Source organism: Aulostomus chinensis, chromosome 21, assembly GCF_037954235.1.
Source record: "Aulostomus chinensis isolate RoL2024-O1b breed Wild chromosome 21, RoL_Achi_v1.0, whole genome shotgun sequence".
In the NCBI taxonomy this organism is placed as follows: Eukaryota; Metazoa; Chordata; class Actinopteri; order Syngnathiformes; family Aulostomidae; genus Aulostomus; species Aulostomus chinensis.
Window position 1 is genome coordinate 5437157 of NC_141340.1, and position 21358 is coordinate 5458514.

General features: G+C 43.1%; 1 protein-coding gene across 1 annotated transcript in view; it reads right to left on the minus strand.

The window, feature by feature from the left end:
- Positions 1–21358, minus strand: part of cdh19 (cadherin 19, type 2) — a 111969-nt gene that overhangs the window by 51720 nt on the left and 38891 nt on the right. The window contains exons 2-3 of the mRNA XM_086192031.1: positions 19878–19946; positions 18059–18490 (exon numbers count right to left, since the gene is read on the minus strand). The gene's annotated coding sequence lies outside the window, so the exon portion shown is untranslated. The remainder of the gene's footprint in view (positions 1–18058; positions 18491–19877; positions 19947–21358) is intronic.

Sequence of the window (21358 nt, forward strand, 5' to 3'; positions counted from 1 at the left end):
CTCATTTAATTAACTAGCCTTCAAAAAGCTGCTTAGCACTCCCGAAAAGTGAAGCCCCCCCCCCCCCCCTCCCCCCGTCCCCCTCCCCTCTTCTCTTTTCTGTTCAATGCACAAGAACAAACAGATAAAACCACCACAAGGTATTGATTTTTTTCTGTATCACATCGGTTCAATTTCTGGTGACGTGTGGCCCAAATTGCTGTTATTCCGAATACATGCAATGAAATCGTATGAACTAACGGGCAAAGACGGGACAAAGAGCCCATTGCTGATGGTATTTGAAGACTTTAGAGACAAACAGGTTGAAGCACACATGAAAAACAAAGATAGCCCGTGCAAGTGCAACTCTTCAAGACTTTCGAAAATAACCTAAAGTCCTCCAAAAAAGTGAAGGATCAACATTTTTGACAATATCACATTTCTATTGCGAAGATCTTCTGAGGTTCAGTGTATTAACCAGTTTTCTCGGTTTGTCCAATCTCGCAACATTAATCTGTACACCAAGCGTCACCGTAACTTGAGGTGGCGGTGGCTCTACTCCCGCATGGCATCTGGATCCTCACATTTCAACCACTTTCACATGGGGTCTCATTCCCTATCGTTACCAAACGCTCGATCAGGGACGGAGCGTAAATCAACGGGTGAAGTGAGACCTTCACCCAGCAGCTCAGCCTCCTCCTCACCACAACAGGCCGCTGCCGATGCCATACAGATATGCAAAGGTGCGTCACTTTATTATGTCAACTCCATCTTCCCACCCTTTTTTGGGAGGGGGGGCTGTGAAAACAAAGGGAGTATAAAACTACCGCATTGTACCCCCCCCCCCCCCTACAAATTTAGTAGTTGGGCTAATGTTAAGTCTCTCAGTTTAACATTAGCTACCAGGTGATGGCGTGAGAACGTGGATGAATTAAGAGTCGTCAAGGCACGGAAATGCACTACAAATGACCAAATTATTGAACATACTCAGTCTACACCATCCAATTAAGTTTGTCTCACAAAAGGTAGTAGCAAACTAAGGCGCAGCTTAAATAGCTAAGCTAACGTTAAAAAAGCTGCTAATTTTAAATACCAAGTGACTAAATTGATTAAAATCAAGTCTCGAGTCTTTTTGAGGACCCAGTTCCCCGACCCTTAACGGACAGGTGGTGTAGAAAATGGATGAATGGATGTGTCCAACCCAAGACTTAATTCTCAGACTAGAGTCCGTCTCTGCCGTGCTGGCCTTTATTTTGTTGCCACAGCTAACGTAAGCTAAATGTAGCCTAGAAACACACCCACTTGGAGAATTTTAGGCACACGGTGTGTAGCAGGTATCATTTTCTTAACATTTAGTATGTAACATTTGCTCTAAAAGCACTAAAAAAGTTAAGAGTGGTTTTGGTCTGTAACCACGGGGCTCATTCATCTCTCACATTAGACACAAGGGGTCCACTATTGAATTAATGGGTGTTTCAAACCGAGTTGCCCTCAATTTTTCCCTCTTGAATTAATCAATGCTCTCACCTCTCCGGGACACCGAGGTGTCACTGGCAACACAACCCCCATCAATGGCCCCCTACTCGTCGACCAACACTCACCTCGGCGAACCTGTCACCAGGTCCGACGTGTTGAGAAGGATGTGAAGATTGAGACGAGGCTGGGAGCTCGTTACCGAGGCCCTTTATTTCTCTCTCTCTCCCTCTCTCTTTTTTTTTTTTTTTAATTACACAACCTCCAATAATAATCCTCATATCCCCAAACTCTGAGCTTTGTTCTCAGCCAGGCTATCAATTTTGTCAAAGCTTGAATCACTGTAATTATATGTTCCTACCAATGGGCCCAGCGGCATCGTCTGGCTGCTCAAATGTGGGTCGTGAGTGTTTTGTGTTTCTTTCCTTTAATCCAAAATATATTTAAGGGAGACGGGAGGGCCAGGCAGGACATGGCTCTACATCAGCCGGTGGGGTGCCTGTCTGCCGTAGCCACAGGGTCCAGTTGGGTGATTTATACCTCAATACCAATGGCCGTGATGGTAATATACTACAGGTAATTGAAAAGAAAATTGAATTAGGTCAACAGAAGCAGTGACAGTCATTGTATGTCACACAAAGGCTTTACAAGTACATCATTGCAGCACAGGCACTATTAAGTGTCTTGTCACCAATTCTAATATCCAGCTACGAGATAATTGTTGCCATATTTCATTTAGACCCCAAATTGTAACTCAATCTAACGTGATCCATGTACTGTTGTTACTGATAATGTTTTGTTTATGGTGTCTAAAACAAGATAAGAGCTTATCTCAATTCTGCCTCTGAAACTGCGAGGCAGCATCCTCAGTGGAGGTGGACCTTCTGTACCCTGTCATGATGTACTGGACGGATGCCCAGGGTGGCTGTAAAGAAAGAAAAACATTGTAAATCCTAACTTGTTCCCAAAATTTGATTAATCAGTGACAGCAACATGTGGCTCATTCTCACAGCTTGATTCATTCATAGCTATGAGAGAGAATTTATCATTGCTTTTTTTTATCACTTATTTTGTAGCTATGAGACGTACGTTGTTCCCACAATGTGATTTATTTGTGGCCACAATAAAACTCGGCCCAGCATTCTCATTAATACACGGCGAGCCCGTATCTCATGGCCAGAAATTCACCAAATTGAGGGAAGGTTGCGTTCTCTGTTCATTTGTCTCATTCTCATCCATGTGAAACCTCAGAAACCCCTTGAGGGAATTTTCCAGTTCGGTACAGACGTCCACTGAGACTCAAGGATGAACTTAGAAAATTATAGAGGTCAAAGTTCAAGGTCACTCCCCTCTCTCACAAATCGATATCTGCCAAATTCTGATTTTCCCTCTGTGGCCATTCTGCTGTTTTCGTGTATGGACTGTGATAAACAGCAATCTGTTTGCCATTTGAGTCCATGCAAATTGTGATATACACACACACACACACACACACACACACACACAGAGGAGTGGTGCAGAATGAGCTTCTCCTAAACGTCAAAGGCTTGAAACGCACGAATAAAACGCCACCTAGAATGTAAGCGAGGGAAATGAAGGTGCAACCCATTATTCACTCTCAGCATCTCTAATGACACACAATGCAATTAACAGATAACAAAAATTAATTAATTTGGATTTACTGCGACATCTTTGTGACTTTGAAGTCACTTGTTTGCGCGAATTAAGCCGTTTTGTTGATGCATGGCTGTGGGAGCTTTTAAGTGCCATGAAGACGTGAGCCATGAGCGGAGTCTGAAATGAGGGGAAGACGACGGTCCAGACTGTATTCCACTCGGAGGAGCATGAGACCGTTGTGAGCGGTGCCAGCTTTACCTGCACCGTTGTCACAATTTGTTAACACCATGCTGCACACTTAACTGTAGCAATCTTGCGAGGTGTAGATATCGCAATTTGCACCTCGAGTCCCTGGAATGCGGCTCTTAATTTTGTTTTATCGAACGGCTTTAAAAAAAAAACAACAACACACACACACACACACACAGCGTGTTTAAATGAACATGTTTGTTTTGCACAATCATATCAGGTTAGTTGATTCAGTTTTGGTGCTGCAGCAGAACTCCACGACTCCCTGAATAAACATCAATGCAATTCCCATGACTTCAGAAATTCTCTGTGATACGGTTCAATTTCTGCTCAGTACTAAAATAAAAGGGGTTTTTATTGTAGCACACACCTGCTACTCCGTTTTTGTGCATTACAGCAACAATCGGGAGAGATTATTGACAGAGCTCAGCCAGGATGAGAACATTAACTTCATGTCGCAAAAATGTGAGATTATTTCAGTGTTTTATTCAGCTCGGTAGAGTAAAAGTTCACAGCTGCCAGTGCAGAAATGAAGGAAAGGAAGGGAAATGAAAGTATAATATGCATTGCTTTCATTCACACAATTATTGCCTCACATGAGGATGGTAATATGAAATGTTCCTATACCAGCTGGGTCGCAGTCTTCTTCCCCGTGTGTTGAATATATTCATGATCTGGCCAGAGGATGCTAATCTCTCCCTCTCTGATTCCTTATATCCTCTCTGCCGTGCGTTGAGCAGCGGTGAAGCTGATCAGCATGGACAGTTTTGTCTGAGGGGATACAGGAGAGGAGACAGGAGTGACACAACTGTGGCCTCCTGCTGTGAAAAGAGAGGAGGTAAAGCAGGAGAAGAGGCCAGCTAGTAGATAAATAGACTAATCTAATTTGTTACCACAGCCAAATGTATTCAAAAGCCTCCTCTGCGCCTCGCTGTCCCGGCCTGTGGTGGATGACGCTAAAATGTTTAGGCAGGAAGGGACACAACTGGGAGAGACTTTGCCCAGAGGAAGTTCAACACCAATACAAGGCCCTCTCTGACACAGTTACTGTATCCTGCATTTAAAATCCTCCTTGCTGCAATGAAATGCATATGCAAATCAAAATCCACGGAATAACCAATGAAACGACTAATAACGCATCTCCACAGTAATGTGGCGCCAACGGAAAATGAAACTGAGAGATGTTGTCTCATCGGAGCAGAAACCAAAAGTACAGATCAATTTAAAATGGCAAATGACTGTGCTCCCAGGGCCCATTTCTAAGAAGTGAATAATAGATCTCTGATCATAGGCTATTACAGCCTGGTCGGACTGGGGCGAGGCTGCCTGACGAATACAGAGAACATTCCTTGACTTTTACATCAAAAAGATGCCTGGGAGAAAATCCTCGGAGCCGTGGGCACCGGGGATCTCTGGGGCCGCGCTACACGAGAAGTACAGTCGAGTCTTGGGTTTCATCTTTCTCGCTGGTCTTTATTAAGAGTGGCGGGATTCTTATTTGGAGAGTAGTGCTGAGTTCACTGATGTTAATGGCGTGTGCCTGTTTCAGATGGGGGGGGGGGTGGCGGCGGGTTGGGTGGTTGGGGTTTTTATGGTGGGTGAAAATGTTATTCATTGAAAGCAGGCTAGCAGCAGCGATTTGAGATGCTAATGCTGGGTCAAAAATGTTCCAGATTCTCAAAACTGAGAGAATTATTGATATCCGGTATTAATAACGTAAAGGTGTTTCACACAGATCAGAGGGGTTTTACCATACACTCGAGTTTGATAGTCAAATGAAACATGGTCTGACACACCGAGACCCAAATTACCCAGTGGCTTTTAAGGTCCTCATGAAACAGCAGAACAGAGTTTTGACTCTGCATATCAATGCGTTTCCAGTGAAAACAGGAAGCTGGGAAGTGACTTTAGTCGGATATTAGCTGGTTTTTACAGGAGCCAAAAGTGCAGAATGACGACATGAGCTATTCCTTAAGGTTAAGACGCGTGTTGCAGGAAAGTTGAGAAAACATTGCGACTTTGTGTGATTGACATTTACCTCCGCCAAGCAAGTAATAAGATCCCGAGCGTGTGGCTGATTGTCCAGAACATGCGTGGTGAAGGCGTTTGACTGCCATAAACGTTCCAAAAACGCTGCAAAAACTCCAAGGGCAGGATGAGGCCTGGAATCCAGCAAAGGCATTGTTTTGTTTTAGAGGCCTGGGAACAAGGCTGTGGCTGAAGCCTGATTTATGCTTCTGCGTCGTGGCGACGCCGTACCTACACCGTAGCCCCTACGTCGTAGCCCCTACGTCGTAGCCCCTACGTCGTAGCCCCTACGTCGTCATTGTGCATTTATAGTTCTGCGTTGAGGGAACGCGTTGCTCTGTAATTCACCGCCAAGCCACTAGAGGGGTGTGGCTTTATCTTCGTATGGTTTTGGGGGACTCTTGTCGAATTCCTTAGTTTTCTTCCGGTCATAGCACATGGGTCAGAGACAGAGACAACAATGGAAGTTGTAAAGGTGGTCATACTTGCGAACCTCCTCGATAACTCTTTCTTCGGCTTGGTCCATTTTTTTTGCGTGTTGCTCTCACCACAGAAACTTAAAAAATAGCGGTGTTGTTGTGCTGAACCGGAAACGTCGTGTGAGCAGACCAATCACAGTCCGTTGACGTTCACGTCGCGTAGTGACGGAGGTGCACGTCGGGCTACAGCGTAGGGGTCTGCGTTGACGGCGTAGGTACGGCGTCGCCACGACGCAGAAGCATAAATCAGGCTTGAGGAGGACTAACGAACTGACAAGACAGGTGATTCAGTCCCACCCCCCCCCCCCCCAAAAAAAAGGGGCGTGAAAAAGACAAAAACAGGAAGTGTAAAACACGCGACAACACATCAGGGAAGTGGGGAAGTGCACGAGAAAATAAAACAGGAACTGACTAGAACCCGATCTAAAACACAAACACAAACTACAAACACACAACTGAAAAAGAAGAAACACCGCTTGGCTAAGAAGTATGAAACTAACTGAACTAAAACTTCCCAACTACACTTTCACACCGTCTCGGCGAGACCGGGACAGAAGAATCCTCCAAGCAGAGCCACATGAAAGACCACACCTTTTTGAGGAAGGCCAATTTGTTTTAATTATTGAAGTATCTCGTCACACTTGTCTACAATGAGAACTTCATATGTGAAATGTAAATTCATATGAGCCAATGCAAATGGAGAACTTTTTGATCTGACTGTCAGAATTGATAGGTGGGTCCTTAGATCACTTTACCGGTGTGATGAGAGATGAGAGAGGAGAAATTTGAATTTCAAATTTCTATCTTATTGCAGTCTGTGCTAGACATATACAGCGTCGATGAGAGTGGACACACGGTAAATGTGGAGTATACTTTAGCCAAACTGGCAATGCTAAAGCCCTCAGAGATTAGGGTTATAAAAAAACCAAAAAAAACCTGCTCATTCCTCTCTCAAGGTTCCTGTCTTTGTAACAATCCTGCTGGCTGGAGTGGTGAAATGAAACACTCCCCAGGTCAATCTGAGGTTTTGTGTGCCTTAAGGTTTGGAATATTTTGCTACTTAATGTATCAGTTGGGGTGTTTCTGGGTTCACCAGGATGCATAAACACCACCGAAAAAACAAAACAAAAAAAGGCTGTGTTTATATAGCACTGCCTTTAGTGTGTTCTTATTGATCAAAGTTGACAGCTACACATGTTGGATAAAGAGAAGCATCATGAAATGTATCTTTATTGCATTATTTATCACGGCTGGCCTGGAAGGGCGACAGTCCCTGAGGTAATATGTCTCCTGATACATGACATCAGACAAATCTCCTGTTCACTCAGGAGGGGTTTTGCCGGAGTTTTAGAAGGCTTTCATTAGCTGTTATGTAACATTTATGTTTGAGGTTGGGAAAATGTGTGTGTGTGTGTGTGTGTGTGTGTTCCTGTGTTACATGGAGAAATATCACCAAATACGAGTACCTAACACTAATTTCAGGTTTTCTTTACAGGACAATCGCACCACAGTCGTATGGGAAAGGTTTACATGGTTGCTAAGTGTGAGATTTGTTTTTTCTGCTGAGCAAGCTCGGCGAATTCAATAACAGAAAAATTAAAACAGATATGAAACGGAGGCTGATTGTTATGACCAAAACATTACTTCACAACTCAAACCACACGATGTTATTAAGAGCATTTGTATTCACGCCGATAAAAATACAGTATCCCAGCTGTACGCGTGCCTAACTGTTATTAAAATATACTAAAACGTATGTTTACAGCTAAATATGCTAGCCTCCAGCAAGCTAACTAACAGACCGCCAAGAGTCTCTGAGCCAATAGCATAAACAAGCTGATATCATGTGTTATCGATGTGTCGTCAGGCAGGAGTTGCCTGCTGTTGGAATTCCTGACAAAATGCCTGAGGAACTAAGGGTTTATTCAATATAGGTCTCAAATGCTGTCGGACCAACAAAGGAGCAAGACGAGGTTCAACACAATGTAAGCCAAAAGACCAGAAAGGGGCCGTGGCCACTCTTCTGCTGGACAGATAAGCTAACGTTTGCTAACTTTCGATAGCAACTGCTCAAGTTAGCAATTTTAGCATCTGACAGGTTCATGTTGTTATTGTTAGTGTGTGATATCATACTGAAATGTATCGCGACAAGATCGAAATGTAGTCTGTTGTGCTTTTAAGTCAGTCAGATCAGATAAACCTTATCAGGCTGAATACACCCAGAATGCACTGGGCTTGATACCATCCAAGGCTACTCTCAGGCCTCTTGTAGCAAAACCCTGTCAGTGCTGCATGTGCTCAATGCTCAGACGTCTGTTTTGCCTCATTTTGTTCGACAGCATAACTGTTCGGTTTTTTTTGTTTTTATTTTCAAGTGGTGAAGAGATCAATTTTACCGTGTAAAACGTGATTTTGTGAAAACTTCCCCCTTATGCCAAACAATGTGCTGAAAGGTCAAGTCAAGGAATGAGTGATAGACTCGGAATCTCATACGAGGTAGGTCAACATGAATCAATCATAACATGCCAGATTTGATTAATGTGACATTATTAACACGCTTTGTATCTACAACACTTGTAAACAACTTAATAGGTTTACCCACATAATCAGAGTGAGGGCAATTATAATGAGAGTACTGCATGTCAACACAGCAGCAGTACTGGTGCTGATGACACGCTCAGCCCCGGCTGTCTGATCTGGCCCTGATTAGATGCTGAAGGCCCACATGGAGATGGAGCGGTAGTTTTCAGTCAGGTGATTGAAAGATGTTTGCAGTTCAGTGAGTGCAAAAAAAAAAAAAAAGAAAAAGTAAAAGAGAGGATGGAGATTTTGAGTTCCTGAAAGAAAAAAAAAAAGAAAAAGAAAAAGAGATTGCTACCAAAACACCCATGGAGTTGAGAGCTACCCACAGAGAACATGACCGGCTAGGAGGGAAGCTCATTTAGTTCATTTTCACAAGAATCAACACATCAGTGGGAAAAAGACACAAAGACTTTTTATAGATATGAAACGTTGTTACACACACACACACACACACACACACATATATACTGTATATATATATATATATATATATTTTTTTTTTTTTTTGCGGTGGAGATTTAGCTTTTCTCTATCTGCAGAAAAGGTTTAGTGTCTTACGATTCCCACACCTGGTTGCTGTTGTTCCTCATTTCAATGCCAAGCAATATTTTCCCCGTTGCTTGATTGCAATGAAAGTGACAAAGTTCGCAGTTCTTCCGCGTAAAGGCTGCCATCATTTTTAGTGTAAGTATCTTCCAAAATTGCAGTTTATTTTCAACTAAATGATCACTTTTTTGTCGCACGTAGCAGTAGCAAACTAGGAGCAGCTGAACTTTAATGCATTGATTGAAATAAAGAATGTGGCATAGTTTAGGTATTTCATTGCAGAAGATTTAAGAAGGAAATGTGCAACAAGCCTCGGATCACTTTAGGCTACCGGTGATCCTTTTAATCAATGTTCAAGCATGAGAGTATTGTTTTAATGATCAAAAAATTGTGTACCTCTTCGGAATGAAGCAGTTACCATGAAGGATGGACTCTATTATTTCCATGTACACTCTTCACCACATTTCAAATTCAGCTCCTTTCATATCGATTGAAAAATGATGACTTAATTATGATAATTCGGTTTTTTCCCCATGTAATTTCCCACTCTCCGCAGAGAATTGTAATTAATCCATTACAAACAACACCTGTTATTCAATATGTTGATGAAGACACCGCTGAGGTAAAACATTGCAGTGGTGGCGATAAGCAGCGCAGCGCATCAATGCATGTGACTCGTACTCTTCAAAGGGGCGATTAAGCTTTCCTGATTGATTTCCCCTGATGAATCATGATAACAGCAGTGGGTAAACACAACAGGCAGCGCACCAAAACACAGGAAGGAGCTTTTTTTTTTTTTTCCCGTTCCTAAAAAGACAGCGTGGTGATTTGTGTCACTATGTTACCGTAACAGGTTGTTAACCTCTTCAACATTAAAAGAATACTTTTGACACGTCCGGAAACGTCCTTTCACACTGAAGCTAGGTGGGGTGATTTATACCACGACAACAAAAAGCGATCACTAGCAGCTATGCTAACAATAAAGATTGCCAGTGCAGGGGAAGGTGGTTAGGCAGCTGTCTAGCTAACTGCAGTGGAAACAAGCTAAACCAGGCAAATTAAAATCTCATCCTCTAGAGCAGGGGTGGGCAACCATGTGCCATGGAGGGCCGTGTGTATGCAGGTTTTCCTTCCAACCAAACACTTTAACAGGTGATTCCACTGATTAACACTCTTCTGTTGCTGAAGGTGTGTTAATCAGTGGAATCAGCTGTTAAAGTGTTTGGTTGGAAGGAAAACCTGCATACACACGGCCCTCCATGGCACATGGTTGCCCACCCCTGCTCTAGATTAATCTTGTACCAGTGAATCCAATCCAAAAAGTGTCCTTTTTTTTTACAGGCTTAAGGTGTTGAGCTTTAAACTGGCTCCCGACTAAGCAACAGCAATGGAATATTGACGTTGGAGCGTCACTAATCACATGGAGTATATAGCATACTTGAGCTTGTCCAGCAGCAGTAGCTAGCATGAGCCACATTTGAAACCAAGAACAAGACGCCATTGACAATTTTCCTCCAGCTTAAGTTGTAAAACATAGGTGCCACTAGGAGAGTGGACTCTCGTGATTTAATGTTACAAATCTGTTCAATCTGTTTTTATGTTCGTGGTAAGAAAAATAAAATTTTGATTATAGATGCTTGATTTTGTTCTTTCCTTTGGAACGAGCCGTTTCTGGCCCTGCTTACTTCCTGCACGCCAACAGTAAGCAACAGTTAAATATTGCAGGAATAAAGTAACTGTTGTTGATTTCTCTTGTTAGCATTTCTTGCCATATCTGTGGATTTAACACCATCAAATTTTATGCAAGGGTTTTGTTTTTTTTTTTACTAATATGGGCACTTGCAAAACTGTGCACATTCCATTTTAAAATGTGTGTGATTAGATTATTGATAGCCAGCTTACCATCTATAATGATGTTTGAAAACTCTGCCAAGCACATCTTGTGAAGATGAACAACAGCTACAAAAAATGTTTAAAAAGACAGCATTCAGAAATGATAATTGTAACCCAACATGAACCTCTGAGCTCTTCTTGTCATTAACTGGAGATTGACGGTGCTAAAAACAGCTCCAACAATGCCTGTCTAAACTTTTTCATCTGACTGAGATGTACACTGAGGCTGCACTGTGAATTCCAAGCCAGAATGTAACGTGATCCTCAGGAAATCATCCTGGATTAAAGTCAAAGTCACATTTTCTATCATTTAACATTCATTTGCAATGGATCAGCTCAGAGCGAAGTCAGACTGACATTCCACATTACTGCACAGGACAAGTTTTTCTTTTCTTGTTTCAGGTATAAGGAGACAGAATTGAATGTTCACTCAGGATTTGAAGTTAAATAAGAAGAAGTCTGACAAGTCGAAATATATACTGTGTCTTTCAAAAAGGCTGCTGTCGGTGCACTGTCACTGTTTATGGTGTTAAGGATACACTGATGTGAGGAATATATAAACACATCTCTCTGTAGCATCAAGTCTAAAATTCAGGCGGCATGTTATTGGTCACAGTTGCTCCACCATATATTAAGGCCTTCAAATAATCCCTCCGGATGACACGTTCTTCTTCCTATAGCCAGCCTTTTCAAACAGCTGCTGCTTTATTGTCTTGACATTTCTGGGGAACTAGTTATTATTCAGACATGTTTATTTAGACTTACTGTCTGATCTTGTATTATTAAACTCATTCTCTCTCTCTCGCTATGCTCCGCACGCTCAGAGGCAACGCGTCTTTGTGAATATCCGAACCGAAGTGAATTTTCAACAGTAAACAATCACGTTCCATATGTCATGAGATGGCAGCTGATACATAAACAGTAGAAGTGTTGGTCTATCTTCACCTGCAATAGGATACAAGAGAAAACTGACTTGGCCAATGCAAAAAGAAGAAAGGGGGGGGGAAGCCCCCATTGAACAGCTTGTGATACCGTCTAGACTCTCAGCCCAAATGCTCCTTTGAACTCTTCAAAAATAGTAAGTTAAAAGCAAACGAAGTGTGAAAGGACTCTAGAGGATGCGGTAGCATGTTAACAAGGTCTGTCATGAGCCGGCAGAAACTTTCAGACTTTTCCTATAATCACAATTAGATGCTATTCACTGAAAACCATAAAAGGATACTCGTTGAAAAGGTCAGGAGTAATTTTTTGAATAATGTGGCTAATGATTAATTATGTTCGGAGATGAATGTACAGATTACAGTGAGGCTGCTCGCTGTGGTTTGTGTGTGGGCGACCAAGGCACTAAGATCGCCTGTTAAGCAACTTTGAAAAAAAGGAGCAAAACATTTTGGATCCAAAATAATGTAATTAAAGAACATGCTAACTTTTTTTTTGGGGGGGGGGGGGTTACACACTATTTATTGGCAATCCTTCCCACAGATAAGAAGAAAAATACCATTTTTTTCCCCTCTGCTACTTAGCTATGACTGCTACTTAGCTATGCTAACCTGCCAGTACAACTGACTAGTTGACCGCTACTTAGCTATGCTAACCTGCCGGTACACCTATTCTATTTTTAAGAGACAATTGAAGACTCAATTGTTCAGAGAGCACCGAGGCACTTAACCTGACTCTTCTCCTCTTTGTCCTGTGGGGTAGAATCAGTCAGAGGGTCCAAGACCCAGCACTTAGTGATTATGTAGCACTAACTGTGTTGTGTGATGTTGTATGTTTGTCACAAAAAAAAAACCCAAAAAAAAGAGGGAGGGGGAGAGCGACACTTCTTCTGCCACTAGATGGCAATACCTGTGACCAAATCACAACTGAAGCACTTTTGTGCTTACTATGGGTTTTTCCTTAAGTCTGAATTCTTGCTTGTGTTGTACGTCGCTTTGGACAACAGCGTCTGCTAAATGAAATTGTAGAACTATTCAGTGCGCTAAGCTAAGTAGCAGTCAGCATGAGATTGGCTGACCGCTACCTTAGCTATGCCAACCTGCCAGTACAGCTGAATAGTTGACCACTACTTAGCTATGCTAACCTGCCGGTACAACTATTCAGTGCGCTAAGCTAAGTAGCAGTCAGCATGAGATTGGCTGACCGCTACCTTAGCTATGCTAACCTGCCAGGACAACTATTCAGTGCACTAAGTGGTAGTCAGCCGGTCTCTGGCTGTGTCACAGCTCCCTAAAGCTCGGCCTCCACTGAGAAGACCAGGCTGCCGCTCCCGGTTATAGAAGTAGGTTTTGATTCTAATGCTGTCAATATAACTTACATTAAGGAGCAAACCGCAGCTCGATGCAGTGAAAGAGGCCAAACAATGACACTCTCAGAAGATGTACTGCCTGAATATCAAGGCCCAGCAGAGGCCTGGACGCTCTCCAGATCTCTTGATATCCTGTCCACGATTATAACAAACACTCAGTAGGACATTGTGTCTCTTTGCTGGAGACTAACCTCTACCGTGAATGAACAAGAATGCAGACACTCTGCATCTGTCATTCTCTGTGAGACCTGAATATTAATGATCATAAGAGAGACTTCCAGAAGCAGCATACCCAATTCCTCAGAGCACATTCCCACAGGATCCTTTTGGACCTTTTGTACGGCCAATAATATATAAAGACTGGGAGAATGTGGCCCACAGAAGACATAACTATATTATTACTTTATTTCTCAGTATTCAGAGGTTATGTCCTGATTACCAGGCTTCATTACCTCACTTGGAGTGAATCAGAAACACAACACTGGCCCTTTTTTGACATTGTTTTATCCGTCTGTCCTGGCTGAATAGACAACAGAGTTTAAGTGGGTTTTTTTTCCTCCTTATTTTGTCCATTTTGCTTGTGCCTACTTTTCTCAGTTCCTATGCACTTTGTGCTTTAGTCCACTATCCAATCTCAAATGCAAGCTTTGGTGCCGTCTTTAGGTTAAGAACGTGGTCTCATGTTGGCGTTGGGTGATAATGGACGATATTCTCTGCCTTACTGTGTCTGAATCTCTGTCAAAAATAGCCTGAGCTTGTATTTTAAAGGACTCATGTGGAAAGCTGCTTCTGGCCCACTTCAGAAATGCGTTATAGTGTACTTTTCGGAATCACTAACATTGTCTAGAATGCCATAATCTGCTCCAGCGGCCTCAGCTAGACGATGTCTTGGCAGGACCTGCCAGTTAACCCAAATATTCAAATTCAGCCTTAATGTTGCGATCAATTACAGTGCATCCCTGTAAGCTTTTATGACTTAGTTGTTTGTGGGTTTGGTGGGAGTCCCAGTTTCCAGCACCCTGACTTCTACCGCACCACATGTAGAATTTTCATTTTTTTTTTATTTAATCCCGAGTACACTCCTTCTGTGACTGGAAAAAAAAATGTTCTCATAACTGTGCAAGACGCAAATTACTCAAACTGCCTCTTTTGTAGTTCCAGCTCCAGTCGACGTGTCCAGTGATGGCATAGGGATTACAGGCTGGTTCCACTTTCTGTGAGAAGGATTAAAAACTGAGCTCCAAGCATTTTTATTGCACTCTTTTAAAGACAAAGAACACAGCCGAAAAAACAAGTAAGACGCGTCCAACGTCACTGTTCCTGAAACCTCAACGTGGCTTAAGGGATGTCTCAATCATGACACCCTGATATCTCCAGCCCTCATTATTTCAGAACAGATCTTGTCCACTCCTGGCACCTTCCTTCTTCAGAGACCTCTGCAATGACCTCTGCCAGAGTGATGAGCCAGAAATGTCCAGAATCTTTCACCTGTATCTGAAAGATGTTGAGATTAGTTTTCCAGGCAAAGTGTTCCCCTCCATCTGTGTACTCCTGAGTGCATCGAGGACTCATTTACCCAAATCTCCCTTGGGGGGTCGGGGCATACGGTAGTGGAACCAGACTTGTGATATATGGGGTGGCCCAGACTACTTCAGGGGAGTCCTGGGTTTAGCAGGGTTGCCAGAAAGCCAATTAATCATAAAGAAAGGCTATTTTCCAGCAAATGTGGTAGGAAACTGTTCAATCTGGCAACGTTAGGGCTCATGGATTTGAAAAAGACTCCAATTAAAAGTACATCAGCAATAAAAAAAAAACATGGGGCATTGAAGGCGGCCAATCAGAAATCAAGGGTAACCAGGACCAACCTGGACACCCCCGGGGGGTTATTGAAAAAAAGAGGTAGGTATTGAACTTCTTCCCCAGGTTCTGAACTTTTGTAATTTAAATCCGGCCATTGTTTCATAGCACAATCAAGAGAGCCATGGTTTTGTTTGGCATACATTTTGCCAATTTGAACAACTATGGAGCCTTTTAAGGTGAGTATAGCCTGGCCAAGCCCTCTACAGGCTCCCTGGCCTAATATTCAATAGCTCCTCGCTTGTATCTCTGATACCAACAAAACTTGATTTAATACGTCCAGCCCTAAGCCCTTTTCTCCTCACCTCCACAAAAGTTAACTTAAGAAGGATCAACAATATATGGAGACAAATGAACATGAGAGAACACAAATATAACAGACCCCAACATCTTTTCTTTACATTACTCATTCTCTGCCATGAACAATCTTTTTCCTATAATGGTGAGTCAGTGATGGGCTGGTAGCGAGCAGTGTGACTGGGGATGCAGATGACCAGAGCAGGGTAATTGCTCTGGTATCAGGGGACTGAACCAAATTGGAATGAGTCTTGAAAGTTGGAGCCACATTGATTGAGAAGCAGACACGATGGCAAGAAGGGCCAGACTTCCTCCATGGGAGAACAGATAAGGTGGATGCAGACAAAAAGACAAGAGTGACCCAGGCATCTATTAGAAGTGTGTGTGTGGGGGCTGAAAGCAGGGACACACATGTAAGCAAGCACTAGTTTTCTCTGTAATGAGCTGAATTGCTGTGAGTGCAAATATTGTCTGGCCTCAATGTGGGAGGCTTCTTTCACCTCACCTCAGGCTCTGCCACTGCTTCATCGCAACACAGTCATCTTGCATCGACGAAGGTTTATTAGCGGCGCCGCGTTCCTACAAAGCATCATTACAACGCGTCTGCTGCACAGGCTCAAACATGTGGACAGTCGTGACAATTAAGCAGTCACGAAAAAGCCAGTTACATTTTATAACTTGTGGAAAGTTGTGCGCAATTCTTGTCGCATCTTTCTACGTATGTCCAGCAACACAAGCACTCAGCACACCCACACAGTCTTCTGCAGTGAGAACCTCAAGCTTAATGCTGAACTTTACTTTTCTTTTTAGTGGAATACATAGAATTTTAGGACAGCTGTGAAAACACTGGGAATGAAGGTTGATTTTGCTATGAAAACACATCCATCCATCCATTTTCAACCGCTTATCCTGTTAAGGGTCGCAGGGGTGGTGGGGGGGGTGGAGTCTATCCCAGCAGCCTTCAGCGAGAGGCGGGGTTCACCCTGGATGGGTCGCCAGTCCATCACAGGGCCAACACATACAGACAGACAACCACTGACTCTCACAGCCACACCTACGGTCAATTTAGAGTCTGGATTAACCTGGTCCCCTCTTGATGTCTTTGGACTGTGGGAGGAAGCTGGAGTACCAGAAAGAACCCACACAGGAACAGGGAGAACATGGAGACTCACACAGAAAGACCACGTGCTGGAACCGGGGCTGGAACCCGGAACCTTCTTGCTGTGAGGCGACCGTGCCGACCACTGCACCACCGTGCCGCCCCCTACGAAAACACAAAATACTAAAACTGCCACTGTCCAGCACACAGATTTAATTATGTCTCGCACAAAGAAACACCCAGTTTTGTTAGGCAGAAGAACAGCTCCGGATATCTCACTAAAGCCACACGGTCTTGTTGATCTGAACAATGTCTCCAAATGTCCTGACATCTTGCTAGAAGCCCACGGTTTTGTCACCGTGGCAACAGCTGCCCTAGTGCTAGCTGCTACTAGCTAACTAGGAGGTCGGAACTCTCAGTTCACTCTTTCATCACCATAGTAGACAGCTATCGGCAGCACCAGCGGTTCCTTTGCTCCCTGGGCAGCTCCAGCAGCCCATAATTTCATTTAATGAACATTTTATTGACAAACTGCATAGTAAACATGTAGAAAATACATAAGTAGTTAAGAGAATAAGAGAGATGCCCACTTCAGGCTGATGCTTCATGAGTGTTAGTGATATGTTTGCAAGCAGAGGCAGCGGCGGCATTAATGTCAAGGACAAGGTTTACGAGACTGCTGGGGCCCAGGGTGAGGGTGATGACAACCTTGTTGTAGCCACAGACCAGAGGCTCCAAACGCCACGCCAGTGATAAGAATGGGACACGAGGGACATCTAACATGTTTACTAGCTCATAAAATATAGCTACAAATTGAAATACACACAAATGGAGGACCTGATCATTACCGGACGGCTGACCAAGCACCAAACATATGCCGGGGCGGCGTCAAGCACAGTCAAAGGTGCAGATGCTCTTGTACACAAGCTGGAACAACAACTAAAACAGTTTTTGAGAAGAAAAAATAAACAAAAATGCCCACTGAAAGCAACAAAATTGTGGCGTTTCATATACTTTCCAAAAATGACAGTTGCAAAGCTTACAATTATAGTTTTCTGGGTAAATCAGAAAAGCAAGATTGGGCTTTTAAGACAGACGACGGATGTGTGTTAAATCAACACCTCAACGGCAAAACAAAAAAAAAAAGAAAAGAAAAAAAAGAAGCTAACAGGTGCGCATTTGACAGCAGAACGAAATAAAAGTCACTCAGATGATGAACTGTAGAGTGATGCTTCATCTAAACGGACCTGCTGAGACTGCAAAGGTAGTTTTGGTGACAAAACCACAAGAAAACTTCATCAATAGAGTAAACGATCGACACTTTGGAACAGCTGTAAACATCTGGGACAGATGCTGATGGATTTGATGGCTTCGTGGATGTATTGAAAGGACGGGGGCAAACCACTTTGAGGTAAAATACGTGAGTAGACAATGACTGAAGGAGAGGCTGAACAGTGTCTTGCCACTGAAAGACATGGACGGGTCTGGAGAAAGAGCTCGAAAACGTTTGAAGACGGGCAGTGTCATTTATCCTGAGGAACAGCTAAGCTCCATAACTACAAGAGCACTTAGTGAGAATTCTCGTCTCCTCTGAAGTCCTCATACTGTTTCCAGAGAAATCAATGAAAATGTCGAGTGGTATTTCTATACCTCTACGCTGACGACAGCTTGAGGCGCTGCGTCATCCAGGTTTTCCGTCCAGCTCATCTCTGTTACCTCTGTAGCACTTCCAGGGATTTTGGGTAACATCTGAAGCTGGAGTACCAGAGAGAACCCACACAGGGAACAGGGAGAACATGCAGACTCACACAGAAAGATCCCGTGCCTGAGCCGGGGCTCGAACCTGGAACCTTCTTGCTGTGAGGCGACAGTGCTGACCACTGCACCACCGTGCCGCCATCACATATCACAAAATGTATTAAAAGGCCTTGAGAAAATTTTCCACAAATTTTCTCTGGGATTCAAGGATGAACTTAACAGATTGTGGTCAAGGGCACCGTCCGCTGCAGCAGCATCTTTTCAGCTTGACCCGTCCATTCGTCCGTCTCATTTCCGTTTACGCCATATTCTGTAGACCCCCGCCTGAAAAAAATTAGAATAAAAATCTCCACAAACATCCACTGGGACTGAAGGATGAACCGTAATGTTTTTGTTTAGTTTTTTTGGTGAGAGTACACTTTCCCCTCACATAAAGACAATGTCTCAGGAACATCTGGAGAACATTCTTCAAGTGGAGTGCAAATATACCCTGGGATTTAAGGACGGATGACCTGAAAAATAAATGCTGGTGGTCAAAGGTCACTGTGACAGGCGTGCATCACAAAGGTAAACAACTGCAGCGTTGGCCTTTGGACAATCACGTTCTGTGTACGCTCGGGACTATGGAAACATACTGCGACTGTGGCGAGAAGTACTCCGACAGTACTTTTGCTGAGATCAATGCACTGATACAAATACCACAAATAGAGTATCTTCAGTCAAAGCACTTACTCCCCTGTGACCATTGCACTGATCACATACAAGCCTCGCGCCATCATACAGCACTGTGTATCACATCATGGGACGATTATAACTCATGTAGTCGTATAAAAGCAGGATTTTATTGTACTAGTTGGTCCAGGTGGAGCGTTCCTCTTGTTCTCTTTGAACAAAACTTTATTCATGTTAAATAAAGTATCCATCCATTATCCCTGATTGGTGGTTTTAAGGGCCATTTTCTCCTCCTAGTCCGTTCCCATCCAGCCCAGATTGAATAGGAGGCACTACAGAGTGGCGGCTGTGTAATTAATAAGGTAATTTTAGATTTTTTTTTATCTTTTTTTTTTTTTTTAACCACAAATAAAGCTGATTTGGCTACTTTGCATGCAGCCCCATTGTCTGGAAGACCCTGAGATAATTAGAAGAAAAGCGGGAGCATGGGGTGATCTCTGGATCCTCATGCACAGCCATGGAGCTCGCCATTCAAGTGCCACTTGTGATCCGTCGGGGTCTCCGCCCGTCGGGGTCACGACACCGGCCCAGCTTGATCAAGCATTCCTGTCTTTTGTTCCCCATAGTTTTCCTCTTTGGTGTTATTTTGCTCTCGGCAGACGTGCTATGTTGTATACGAGCCTTTGATGGTGCAAAATTAAAATAATTTCACGTTTTTAATACACTGAGAGGAAATTAGCGGTGCAGGTTAGTATGGTAATTAGTATCATCTGTGTATCTAATCACAGATATTGAAATTTCTGCCCTCTACCAGCTCTACAAAGCTCACGCAGGGACATACAGATGTCAGTGTCGCTATGATGCATGGTAGCCAGCCTTTCTTCTTTATCAGTGCAACGTACTGTACTCTTCAGCTCGCTCCCAGCAACATACCTCCCCTGACTCCCAGATAAAACATGGGGTCTGTCACACAGACTTGTGCTGAGGCCCAGCAGGGGAGTCCTAATGATTGCAATAAAAAACAAATGCAAATGATTACCTTGGGGTTCCCTCTTGTGTAGAATCTGTCGCTCAGCCGCTGGCTGTCAGGATGGATCGCTGCCATCGTCTGTGGACATGGAGCGTTAGGAAAATAAACACCAACTGGGCCAACGCAGGCAGCAACAATACAATAACACTAATACTATTATGTGTTACATTGTAGTGTGGCAGCCTACGACCATTTTTGGGAAAGAGTAATGGGTCACGGCTGAGCAGAATCCCGCTCTGCCAATCCTAGTGATCAAATTAGCTCGTGTTCATTTGTAAGTTTGGGTATCGCGCTGTTTAACAGCCTAAGCAGCCGAGTTTCTCATTTTTCACAGTGACGACGAGGAGTGTTCTCAACCCATAAAGGACCACTTAAATTATTCAGTTTATTTAAAACTTCAAAGCCAACAAGAGGTTTTGGGTTGTTGTTTTTTTTTCTTCTGCGTATAATGACGCTACATATGCCGAACATTCTGGACAACTGTCGATCTGTGAATCTTACAGCAGCAGAAACGCACTGCTGCATCTCATTTATGAATGAAATCAAAGATTACACAAACTGTGATTATGAATCTATCAAACCGTCATAATTGTGAAATGATTTAAAATGAACACTAACCCCAGATGAATATTCAAGTGCTAAATCTCCTAATCATTTCTTGACAGCGTCTGCTAGCCTTGAAGGTTTATATCACTCAATATAAATGCCAGCTTTCTAATATTAGAATTATGATGCTTGTCGAGATCTCATCTGCAAGTCAAGGTTGTCGTCTATAGAATAGATCAGAGGTTCTCAAGCTGGGGGTGGAGGACTTCTGGGGGTCGGCAAAGAGCCGTGCGGAGAACAACAGTTCCACCGTCAGACTGCCGCCTGTAACAGTTACATAATTTGTCTTGGAACAGTTTTAATTGAGTGTGCGAGGTAAAGTGTGCTTGCAATCGAAAAGTATAAAAGTAAGTATGAAATATAAACTTTATAAAAACAAAGACGGGACTTGTAGAACGACAGTGATTCACTGTTTAAGCAGTCACCTCAGGAGCATGAATGTTGTTCTTTACATAACAGTTCTTTTACATGAACACACGTTAACCGTATCAATGTAAACTTCCCCACCGTGGGACGGTTAAAGGTTTATCTTATCTTATCAAAATGGAAACGAATCATTCTGTGTGGTTAGAAGAAGAAGAAGGGCCAAGAAGACCAGCCTCTTTCTTTTTTTTTTTTTTTTACATTTCAATGTTAGACTGTGAATAAAACAAGCTCTTTCTGCTCCTTCCACTTTGTAAATTTTAGGATCATCAGCATTTTTTTCCTACTGCAGGAAGAGAAAATGGAAATTAGTCCTTGTTGTTGAATGGTTCAATAAAAAAAAAAAAAAAAGATGAGTCACCACAAAATGTGAAGCTCATGTGTAATTAAGTATTTCTATACCACCGTGTTTCCCACAGCACATGCAGGGTCTGTAAACCCGGGTAAAGCCACTAAAACCA